We start from the raw sequence: 13,027 nt of genomic DNA on the forward strand, positions 1-13,027 counted from the left end.
ACGCATAAGGGAGATCAGTTATTCAAGAAACTTTTCTGGTAACTTCGCCCAAAAATCCATTGTTTATTAATTATCAGCAAGAAATGCACCATATGCTAGGGGTTTCAGCAAACATTCTGACTCATCATCACCCCAAGCCCAGAGAAGAGCAAAGGACAAGCAACAATCCTGGGGGAGGTACGATTACCTGCAGCGTGTGGCTTAAAGACAAAACGCCCTTTCTCACAACAAAGCGCTTCAAGGAGATGCAGCACATATCTCAGGTGATGCTTTAGTTCCCCTGGGCATATGCTTCTCTGGTCTCAGTTCCAGGGAGATTGTGTGGTGCAGAATTCTGATGGAATCTTTCCGAACTGAGTGCAAGCTTTCATTGAAAGACCTCAGACTAAAAGCAAATTAGAAGAAAAATATTTCCAGAGTGTCACCAGTGATGCACCATAGACTAAACCCATGGAGAGGCCAGAGACTACACTTCGGTGTGCAAGCGCAGATGTAGACAGGCGAATACACCAGAGAATACACCTCAGTGTGCAAGTGCAGATGTACACAGGAGCCAAGGGCTGTCACACAGGACACACAAGGCTGCAGCTTGAGAAACAGCATAGCAGAGGCCCCACACTCCATCCAAGCTGTTTACACTGGGCTTCCAACAACTACTAAGAGAGGTCAGAAAACCGAGTCTAGGTTCCTTTAAGAGAAATCATAATGTCTCAAAAGCTATGCTTTCCTATTTGTTCAGGGGAGTAAAGAAAGGAAAATACATGCTAGTACGTGGTAGATACCATGGCAACAGCCAAGGGCTTTCACATGTGCAACTATAACTCATCGCCGATCTTTTCTGGTCTACAGGAGCACAGAGAAAACTGACATGCGCAGAGTAAGGGACCTTGAGAACCCAGTGACTTAATAAGTGGCAGGAAATGAATAAAACAGACTCACTCTGACTCCAAGGCTGGTGGTCTTGTGACCACAAATCTTATTTTCCTAGATGGAGAGACATGCAGAGGCAGGGAACCCTTTCCAAGCACCTTAAAAGGAAAATGCTATTATTTAGGGCCAAGTTACAAACTATCTGGTTCAAGATTCCAGTACAACCAAACAGCAGAAAAAGCTAAAGACTAAAGAAAATGAGTTCTCCCCTGATAACAAAATTTTCAGTGAATGTTAAACCAGTAGGTGTTTGCCATGGGAGCGTTCTTACTCAGGAGAGTGAACGGACGCGCTTCAGAGGACTGTCTAGAAAAGGTCTGGAAGCCGGATGCCCCTTCTGGGGAGCAGCTCTGAACTAGAGAGTTACCTCTTTCTCTCCTAGGCCTTCTCTCTTCTCTTACACGCTGCAGCCCTGCATGCTTCCCCACGGAGGCACAGGCACTGGCACAAGCTGAGGACTCCGCAGTCTGAACCGCTCCCTTGAGGGCTCTACACCACCCTGGAGTCCCGTGTTCCATAGAGGATACAGCTTTCTTATGGAATCAGTGTGTTCATACATATTGAGTCTCAATATCTTCTGTCCATTTTTTCTTTTTACATCTCCTTGAGCCCTACACACACACACACACACACACACACACATGCACACGCGCACACTCACGCGCACGCGCACACGCACACGGGTGTGTCTCCAAGAGGCATCAGAAGACATCATACAGCAACCACATTCACATTCAAGAGGTACTTTTAGAATATAAAGTTTCCAGCTTCACCGAATTTTACATTCTCTTTAAGTTAAATCTACCTTTATTATAAATTCTCAGTGGCACTTCTCTTCCAGCTTCCTAAATGCTACTTATTAGAACCAAACTCATTACTGAGTTTGAAAGGAAGTAACAAGGCAAGATGCATTGGGACAAAGGAAGAGAACAGAAAAGCAGGGCAGAAGGCTCTGAGAGGGTCCCCTTTGCTTTCAGGACCTAAAGAGTGTGTGTGTGTGTGTGTGTGAGAGAGAGAGAGAGAGAGAGAGAGAGAGAGAGAGAGAGAGAGAGAGAGAGAGAGGCAGATATCTGCAGCACACTTGGGATGCAGCCGCTATCCGTGAGAATAAATGCCTTCAGCGTGCACATAAATAAGGAAGGAGCCATTTACGGTGAAGGGGCTCTGTTGTATAACCTGCCTGTGCCAAGGCCTCGACATGTTTACCAAATCAGTCTTAACCACTCAGCAAACATTTATAAAGCTAGAAAACATTTTCCCTCCTCCCACAAAAGCTTCCATTTCCAACTGTCTGGCACGTCCCCCACCCCTTGACCCATGAGGCTTTTCTCCTTCCCTCTAGCAAGCAACTCAACCAAACAAGGTCTGAAACAGCAAGTAGGCTTTCATTATCAGCATCCCTCCTTTCTCCCATTTTCATAAATAATCAAGTTGACAATGCTGATGATCCATGCGCAACATAAATTAGCATTCTTAACTACACAGCTGGAGACGATTGTTACTCATCCTTGGTTACTATGACTTTGTGAAACTGGTCTCTATGTAGATGTAAAAAAAATCTCCATATATTACGCTGACATTCTTAAATGGTCACAGACTTGACCTATGAAAGCACATCCCGCAATAAAGGCCATCTTCAGCTAAAAGGTTAATTATTTTAGAAGCTGCAGTGTGCCCTCCTGGGCATATCTCAGAGCTGAGGACCAATGAGGACAATCTCATTGGGCATGCACACTAGATAACCTCGTTAGGAGCTTAGTGTGAAGAGCCACTCTTCCAAATGGGGTCAAACTGAGCAAGACCGTGAAGGGAGGAGGCAGTCAGGTGCGAGGCTGCCATGGGGTGGATCTGTGTTGCCTCCATCAATTGGGGATGTTGAATATTGAGAGTGCTGTTTGCTTGGCAGTGGGTAGGGGTTAATGAAAGCACCCAATGTGAGTCTCTAGTCTAAAGATGCTGAAATCCTGCCTTGATGAACTAAGGGAATGCTGGCCAAGAGCTAGGCAGGGTCAGCCAGCCGGCAGACCAAAGCTGTCACAGAGGCCAAGCTTGGGGCTGCAGAGAGCACTTAATTATCCAGCCGTTGTCACTAGAAAGGGGCCAAACAGCAGGAGAGGTGTGCAGGACCACCAATTAGGTTATGGAAGAGGTTACTCAGCTAAAGATCAGAAGCAGAGGTGAGGCAGAGCCCTGAGGAGGCAAAACATCAAAGGGCCTTTTAGCTGAAAGGGGGTTCCCCCTCTGACTGTGAACCAGGCCATTCTTATGACCCAACATTCCCTAAGTCTTAATGTTTGGTGCCCCTTAGATCCTGGTCTCTCTCAGAGAAGAATGTGTGACTCATGAAGTCACTGGACTTCCGTCAGCCACCTTTTAAAATCTTTTACTAAGCACTGGATTTTGCTATCATATGCTGTTATAATTACAATAGTCTTTAAGAACCTCGGACTGGCCAGGGCTGTGGGAGGCAGAGGCAGGTGGATCTCTGCTATTACACAGAGGAACCCTGTCTCGAAACCTTCCCCCAAAAAAGTATATGTATCTGTGTGTGTGTGTGTGTGTGTGTGTGTGTGTGTGTGTGTGTGGTGTGTGCGCCTGTGTGTGTCTGTGTGTCTGTGTGGTGTATCTGTGTGTGTGATATGCCTATCTTTGTGCATGTTTATGTGTGTATGTGTGTGATATGTCTGTCTGTCTGTGTATGTGTGGTTCTTTCTTTATTATGAGTTATTTCTACCACAGATTAAAATATATTTTTCTTTCAAGGTGCTTTGGGTAGAAATCCACATTGTTTAGAAGGTACCGAGGGTGGGCTAGGATGTGGGGAGGAATGACTTCTAGTCATGTCACTCTTGGCTAGAAGTCACCATTGGGTATGTGTTAGGACCAGGATTGGAGAGGGTGGCCATGTCCTCTTCATCACCGTCTGAGAGGCTTCACTTGCAAACAGAAAATGAGCAGGTATGTATCAGCCAGACCCAGAACAATGGCTCAGAATAATACATACAGTTTCGTGGATTCATAATTTATAAGGTATTTTTCCATCTTTTTGTAGAATACAAATGAACATAATCTTGTCTCATTTAAAGCGATTCCTCACTTGGGGCTGAAGAGATGTTTAACGCCTTAAACTCTACGCGCTTTGCTTTTCTGATTATTTTAGCTAGAAATTAAGCTAAAGAACTAAGTAAGCCATAAAAGAGCCATAGTCCACATATCAACCGCGTGTAACTATTCCCCCTTTACATAAAGTTCCAATAGGTTGGAAGGGACAGCTCCACCCTCCATGAACACACATACGCATGAGGTCAATGCAGTAGTTACCCCACCCTATCGTTAGGAGACACATGAATTCCTGAAACCAAAGTTACGGGGGTTTTCTCCATAAATACACATGCTTATAATATGCTGAATTTATAAATTAGCACAGTGAGAGATTAACAGTACTAAATAAGAAAATAACTATAAAGATAATAAAATTCCCAGCATCACAACTTGTGCATTTTAGTCCTAGTTTTAGGTAAAATGATGGCTGAGCAGAACTATGCTGCCACTCCCAGGTGATCTTGTAACTGAGATAAGTAACTAAGTTGCTAATCAAGGTGCATAGGGAAGACAGACCAGACAGAGAGGTGATTTGTGTCTTGGGTTACGATGGAAAAGGACAATACAAAACTTTGTTATGCTTCCCAGCATGGCACACATTTGAAAACCTATGAATTATTTATTTTCGGGATTTTCCACCTTGTATTTGCTAGACTGCAGTTGGCCACTGGTTATGTGTAGTGTGAAACGGCGGGGCTGTGTCCTGCCACCCGGCCGCCGGCTAGCTTTACACCCGAAATAATTACACGGAAACTGTATTCTTTTAAAACACTGCCTGGCCCATAGTTTCAGCCTCTTATTGGTTAATTCTCACATCTTCCTTTAACCCATATTTAGTAATCTGGGTAGCACCACGAGGTGTGGCTTACCAGGAGAGATCTTAACCTGCGTCCATCTCGGAGAGGAGCAGCATGGAGACTCCTCATGGAGAGGGCCTGAAGCGTCTCCCCAACTCTACTTCCTTGTTCCCACAATTCTGTTCTGTCTACTCCACCTACCTAATTTTCTGTCCTCTTAAAGGGCCAAGGCAGTTTTCTTTATTAATTAACCAATGAAAGAAACATAGACAGACAACTCTCCTCCATCAGTTATGCGCAAACCAAACTAGTAAGTCAATATTATGTAATCATTTGAGCATGGCACCTTGTTTCACTGAGTTTGTGTGTGCACGTGGACTTTAGGTGGCAGCCATTTCATGTGTCCAAGCACCTTTTGTGTGTGCTGGCAGTAAGAGTGGTGATACCTAGTGAACCTATGGAGTGATACAAGGGTGTGCCTACAGGAACACAGCAAAAGCCCACAGACCTTCTGCTGCTGCAAATTTATTCACAGAGAAACATTTTGTTGTGGGCAGCCAGGTAGCTTTATTTAAATACATCAATAGATTTCTTTTTATTCCTTGAGGCAAGGGTTGAAGTTAATCTCCAAATACATGTTACTGCCTGAAAGATTTATATTAATTTGGCTTGGTATCTGACAGTCCTGGTTAGAGATGTTCATTCTAATGAGGAAGTACCCCCTCAGAACCTGCCAGTTCTTATCTTGTCTCATACCACTGTAATGACCACTAGAGAATGCCACAACATAGCAACTGCTGTAATTAGGATCATTCTGAATGGAATAGATTCAGGCATAACAAAATGATTGTGTTCTCAGGCTTTGGTTAAACATAAGCTAGTAGTTTTTAATGAAATAAAATTAAAATGCTATTCATGCTAAAAAAAAAAAAAAACTTTAAAAGGCACTAGTTAAAGTATATAAACAGAAGCCAAAAAAGAAAGAGTATTAGGGCTAAATCAAAATTTAATTCCTATAGTCATGTAGCAGGAGGGAAGCTTGAGCCCAGGCCCTCAGAGATCCAAGAAGAAGGTAAAGACTTCAAAGTAAAGCTCACCAAGTGAGCAGATGTTCAGCTAAGGATTGTCACTGTCTGGAGTAATGAGTGCAACCCAAGGCTCACAACGGCAACCATTACAAATCAATCTTGCCTTACAACTGGTCATAATGCACAGACTCCTCACAGTCATATAGTGCCAAATGCGTTCAATAGCTGAGCTTTCTGAATGATATGGAATCTTCTGTAGTCCTCAGATCTAAAGAAACAAAAAAGGTCACACAACAAAGGCCTTCCAACTCTGAGACTCCCTAAAGTACAGACAAATTCTGGGGATCCATCTGATGTAAACAATAAGACTTTAAACCTACCTATTATGCCTTTTTTTCCAAAAATAGGTTTTTAAAACAAAAATTTTAGAAAGAGTGATAGAATCTCATTTGGAGCTTACTGTGATATTTTAATTTGAAAAGGGGAGCAACTTGAGAACCAGCTGAATAACTATTAGAATTCATCTTTAGAAACGCTCAGTAAAAACATCTAGTTACAAGGTCTATTGTAAAAATCACCTTTCCTAAGCCAACAAAAACTAGTTAGAGAGAGAAGTGGAATAGTAACTCACGTTTACAACACCAATATAAACACAACTTCTAACAACAATCTAAACAATGGGTGGGTATAATTTATACAGATAAAGACACAAAGTTTGTCAAAGAGCACGAAATAAGCAGGACACCATGGGAAGTGTGGTATTAATATTGTCAGCAGGACCCAGGATCACCCAGAAGACAGGCCAGTGTGCAGCCTGTGGGTGATTATCTGGCTTAGGTTCACTAATGTATGAAGACCCACTCTAACTGTGGGTGGGATCAGTCCATTGGTGAGGATCCTGCACTGAAGGAATGAAAGGGACTAAGCCAACATGAGCATCCATTGCCCTTGGCTTCCTCATTGCAGACAGGATATGATCCCTATGCTATGACTCCCCTGCCATGACCTGAAGTATTAAACCTCCTTCTCTCAGTTCCTTTCCTCAGAATATTTTTCTCTAAGCCACAGGAAAAGCAACTCAACATGGGAAGGGGAGAGATGGAGACTTATTAAGAGGTAAATTCTTTCAAAACCAATGTACATCTTTTGTGTGATTTAAGCAAAATCTTGGAGAGATTTAATTTTTTTTAACTGACAAAAAGTGTTTAAATTATCTGTAAGAAGAAAAACAGAACAAAATATAAACAAACAAGCAGAAAAGATAAGGAATAAAGTTATTGGTCAGGGGAGTTCAGGAGTCTTCCAAACAATATAGGCCATTGCTTTCTAAAACTTCAAAGTAAGACCCTATTGCCGAAGACATGCACCTTGGACACAGGACTTGGAGGAATCCACCTAAGCTGATCTAGAAGCCTTCTCCCTTGGGACTAGATCTCTTAGTATCTACACAAGTTGCCCAATAAGAAGAGCTATCAATAGTCCTACCCAGCTATAATGCCTATAGTTCACAAGAATAACACCATGCAAGATCTCCCTAAGGGTGCTATAATGGTATTTATATCTTGGGGGGATTACTGACAGCCTTGTAATAGGACTTAAGGCTTATTCTATGGGAAGGGATGCATGCCTACCATTGTAAAACTAGACAGTCACTTCTTTCTGGGGAAGTCATGGACTTTAAAGGAGAACCAGCCACTGCCACTTTGCTAAGTCAGGATAATTTCTACTGCATTCTAAGTATCCACCTATCCTTCTATTCACAGGCAAATGTATTTCTCACTCCTCGTCAAAAAGCGACACAGAAAACCAAAGCTGGTGCAAATGCAGAGAATAATGAGCTGTGGCGCACACAACCGCAGCTGATACATCTACAACATAGCGAGGAACCCGCCTGACTCCATTTTGAATGCAGCAGCCGCTATGCTGTTTAGTTAAAAATAAATTTCTATTTACTGTGAAAGCTGAGCTGCTCTCTGTTTCCCAGAGCCTGACCTTTCCCAACCCACGGCCTTGATTTGTTCTTGAGAATGCACTGACCCTCCCTGCCCCTACCCTAGTAACACGATGCATGACCACATGGGTTTTTTAATTATTTTGTATTTCCTTGTTTTCCCATTGCCACCCTTCTGTAAAACAACTAGTGATTTTACTCCCTACAAAGGGCCCCACAAGTGGATTCGAGGCTGCTCTCTTTAACCCAACTTTGGAGGCCAGCTCTTGGGTGCACCCCAATAAAAATCAAGCTTGCTTCAAATTTGGCTCAAATTATGATAAAGGCCTTATTTTCACCATTGGGATTAGCCATAACCCTTACACCTGTGGCTCAATGAACAAGTTGGGAGGAGGAGGAACAACTGTAAGAGCTAGAGGACCCTGACACTTACGGTGACATAGTGACAGGGAGCTGTACCCATGAAATCTCAAAGACATAATCACCTAAACATATAGACCCTAAGAGCAACAATTAATAAATGGGACCTCCTGAAACTGAGATGCTTCTGTAAAGCGAAGAGCACAATCAACAAGACTAAATGGCAGCCTACAGCTTGGGAAAAAAAAATCTTCACCAATCCAACATTGGACAGAGGACTGATCTCCAAAATATACAAAGAACTCAAGAAACTTTATATCAAAAGAACAAATTAAAAACAAATCCAATTTTAAAAAATGGGATACAGCCCTAAACAGGGAACTCTCAACAAACGAATCTCAAAGGACTGAAAGACACTTAAGGAAATGCCCAACCTCCTTAACCATCAGAGAAATTGAAATCAGAACAACTTTGAGACTCCATCTTAAACCTGTCAGTATGGCCAAGATCAGAAGTGTACACTTCAGTAAGACTGATTAGTATTCCTTTCTTTCCCTACCATCTTTAGCACTGGCCTCTCCTGAATCCCACCCATCTTCTTTCATTTGTGGCATAACCACTGTAGGTGACTATGATCAACAGATGCTGTGACATCGCTTCTGACATGGAGAAGTTGGGGCATTAACAGACTTAGAACAGACTGTGTCAGAATGTCTGAATTATTTAGTGCTCAAAGAACTCAGAGAAACATACAGAGGCCGAAAGAACTGTAGCACAACTATGTGGAAGAGGCCTTAGCCATCTATAAAACTGAGAAGAAAGGAAGATGAAGCTTCCGCACAAAGGTGAGTTATGACTGTTTTCCAAATCTTCCCAGCTACGCATCAAAGGTGACCTTAGCTGCTCAGCTGCTACAACAGAAGCAATACCAATAAGAATCACAAAGATCTTTTTTTTATTGATTTTTGTTGAGCTCTACATTTTTCTCTGCTCCCCTCCCTGTCTCTCCTCTTTAACCCTTTCCCAAGATCCCCATGCTCCCAATTTACTCAGGAGATCTTGTCTTCTTCTACTTCCCATGTAGATTAGATCCATGTATGTCTCTCTTAGGGTCCTCATTGCTGTCTAGGTTCTCTGGGATTGTAATTTGTGGGCTGGTTTTCTTTGCTTTATGTTTACTCTTTACTAACCCCTATTGCTTCAATGGTAAAAATGTCAACTAAACCTTTGTTCACCAAACTAATGAACAGACCAAATTTTCAACAGGACCTACTATGTGCTGTTTTGTTCTAAGCTTCAGAACAACTATAGGTGGTGGCTATTACAAAGATGCTCATTTTACAAACAGGCATGGGGGTTAATGGCATTTTTAAAGGACACATTGATAGTGACAACATGGATAAGCGACATACCCTACCCATAACAGACTACTGTGCCCACAAAGAGGTTAAAGTTTTATCTATTTAATGCTTAATAAAACCATAGTGGGTTTTTCCCACTTTTTAATTCTTGACAGTTTCGTGCACTTATATAATGAATTTTAGTCATGTTATACCCATTTCCCTTGTTCATTGCCCCTCCATAATGAATCCCTTCTTCTTTCTAACAAGCCCATCCCTGTTTTTAAGTCCTTTTGTGTATGACATGCTGAGTTTAACTAGAGTTACTTGCACAAGCATAGGTGGGGGCTTATTTATTGGCGCAGAAGCAACTTATCAGTGGCTACACCACTGTGGAAATGATAGCCGCTCCCCTACAACCACTAACTGCCAATAGTTTCTTAAGGAGGGTTTTCTCCCATCCATATGAAGTGTTAGGTGCCCCAGTTTGTGCAAGTCTTACACAGATAACCACAGCTGCAGTGAGTGTATAGTTGCAATGGCTATGTCATGTTGAGATGACCTTTCTGATGCACATCTTTTATTCTCTGGATCTTATACTCTTTCTATTCCCTCTTCAGTCATGTTCCCTGAACCTCGGAGGGGTGATATAGCTATGCTATTTAGGTCATAGGGCCAAGCACACTGATTTCTAGAGGTCAAACCTCTCTCACAATTTTGTTTTAGTCTATATGCTAGAGCAACATTGGTAATGTGAAATGTTTTATAAATGCCAAAGTAAAACGTACGTTGAAACGATAAGACTTGAAGAAAACTTTACCATGCACATTTTTATACAAGTGTATAAGGTTCTCTCTTTGGAGGCGACAGTGGCTTATATAAATGGCTAAGTGTTTTTGATGAGAAACACGAACTCTGTCATTGTCACTGGGATAATCTATGAGATTTCATTCCCCACTTTGCTCCAAGGAAAAAGGAACAGAGAAAATGAGCTCATTAAAGAGGAGAATAGAATATAGACTTCCCCATCAAATAAAAAGGAGTGAGAAGCCTGTGATTTTTATCCCAGTGCATTTGGAAGGAATGGGTGAAAGAAGGAAGGGAAGAAGATGGTGAGACACATTCTTGACAACCCTCTTAAGTCAAGAAGAAGAAATTACTTTAGAAAACTTAAAACAAAAGGAACAGGGACCACATTCCTATTTGTCACCAAGATAGTAGATAGCTTTGTAGAAAGGTTGGGTTTATGCCCAGTGCATCCACCCACAGCTGTTCGGTGAAGTTGATAGCTCCGTGTATTTAAGAGGGGAACCCTTGCCTGGAAAGTCTCATATACTTTGCATTTAGAGAATGGGAGTCGGAGATGATCTATCCCCAGGGATTATTTGAAGGTCGTCAGGATAGGATCTTCTAACCATGAACCACAGAGGGTCCTGCCATGGGAAAAAATTTGCCCAAATTGTCATGTTGTGGTAGATGAGAGGGCAGGAAGCGGTAGAAAGACAGAAATACAGAGGTGAGGAGAAAGAGCATGGCTTTGCAACCAGTTTCTTTATTAAAAATAACAATATAATAAAAACAAAAACCTGCCTTAAGTGGAAGTATTACTGTATTATATTATGAACCAAAATATATTACTATAAAAGCTTGCAAGGACAGGCTCACTGGAAACAGAATCACTCTGTGAGGGGCAGACTTTACCATCTCTACAGGTGGAGATATATTCAAAAAGGCCAAACCACTCGGGGAGGTAAAGCTCGTGGTTTCCACTCAGGACATTCCACGATGTCTTCTGCCCTTCAGGCAGAATGTTCCCACTTTTGCATTAATACTTATTTTTCTGTGGACACTATTCTTTTTACTTCTCTGGTAAACTCCAAAACCTGCTTGCTGAATAATCTCGTATGACATTACCACATGCTAAATGAAGCCTTTCTTGAATCATGTTTTGTTTGTTTGTTTGTTGTGTTGTTTTTCTTTATTCCCATCCATACTAGCATTTTCTCAAGCCCCAGGAAGACTCAGTCACAAAACCCTACTTGGCTTCTCACCCTCGATGCGTAAGCTGTCACCAGACCCTACAGATTGGGTTTCTCCATAATCTCAGAGGATGTGTCGCCTCTCTTCTCCGTACATTATAGAGGTTATGATCATACGTGGAGAATAGAGCCGAACTGGCTAAGATCCTAACACAACCATTTCCTAAAAATATGTCCTTTCCCTTTCCTTGTCTCAGATTTTTCATTAGTAAAGCAGGAATTCATGGTTCAGGACTAGTAGGACATCAATCATGTTGGTAAGGCACTTGGAACAGTGATCTATCCATCTTAGGCATAGCCAACTCAGGTAGCTCTGCCTGGTGCTATTCTGTTCTTCATCTACCATGACTAGAGTAAAAAAAAATCCAATAAAAGGGATAATGCTGTCAGCAAGTGTTCACGTACATGAGCCCCTAGGTGGCATTTCTTATCCAAACCACCACAAATGGGAATAGAATAGAGGTTAGAAGGCCCATCTGTTCTTTTATCCTGAAATTATTTAGGACAGACTAACTATATAATTTATGTCAAAATCTACAAGGTATACTGTTACCATTTATTCTTATGAACATTCTCACAAAATAAATGTATTAATATAGTCCTAACTCATTCCTTGCACATTCAAATTTTAAAAACACTTTATAATTAATTCTTGCTATTTGTGGTAGTCATGATTCACAAAATTGATGCATACTGAGTCGGAGAATAAAGAACCACTGCTCCCAAATGACATATAAGTTAGGTTCTGTGAGTCTCTGGTCTCAACATCTTCATCACTGATTGAAACATCACCTTGTTTTATTTATTTTAACCGGATTCACTCACTAACATTGAGCCAAGAGGGAAATCAAAGACTTGACCACGTTATCCAGAAACGTATTTTTCCATAAAAATAATTATGACCTCCTCTGAAAACTACAAGTATTTGAAATGTTTAATGAGAAAAGGCGACTTTCTCTCTCAATGGTGACACAGCCGCCTTTTAGTCCTTCAGGGAGCAATGCCTTAAGATGCAGCTTCGTGTCTCCATGTTTGTATCTGTTGTACCCACACTGTATAAGAACTGTTACTCTTGCAGTCCCATGTGATAAGATTCTATTTATTGCTCTATGCAGTAGAAAACCAAAAAGGAACTACAGACAGTACAGCCGTCAGTCCTAGCTGGTGCAACACTCCTTATTTCTAGTCCCACCTCCGTCACCAGATCCAGAGATGAGAACTTTGTCAGGCATCTCCAGAACCTTGGAGTGAACTGTAAGGACAAGTGTTGACCTTCACAGTCTGTTTCCAACCCCAGTGACCCCTTTATTCCTCATACCTTACATCTGCAAGATCTGGCAGTCATTTAATAATAAGTCAATGTAAATACAGGAACAGGAACTCAAGAAATAATCAGGAACGAAAATGTTAGCAAAAGAAAGAAATCAGCAAATGTCTTCCCAGTTGCCATCAGATGTGATAGGCAGCCAGATAAACCATC

The sequence above is a fragment of the Arvicola amphibius genome, chromosome 5, assembly GCF_903992535.2.
Source record: "Arvicola amphibius chromosome 5, mArvAmp1.2, whole genome shotgun sequence".
NCBI lineage: Eukaryota > Metazoa > Chordata > Mammalia > Rodentia > Cricetidae > Arvicola > Arvicola amphibius.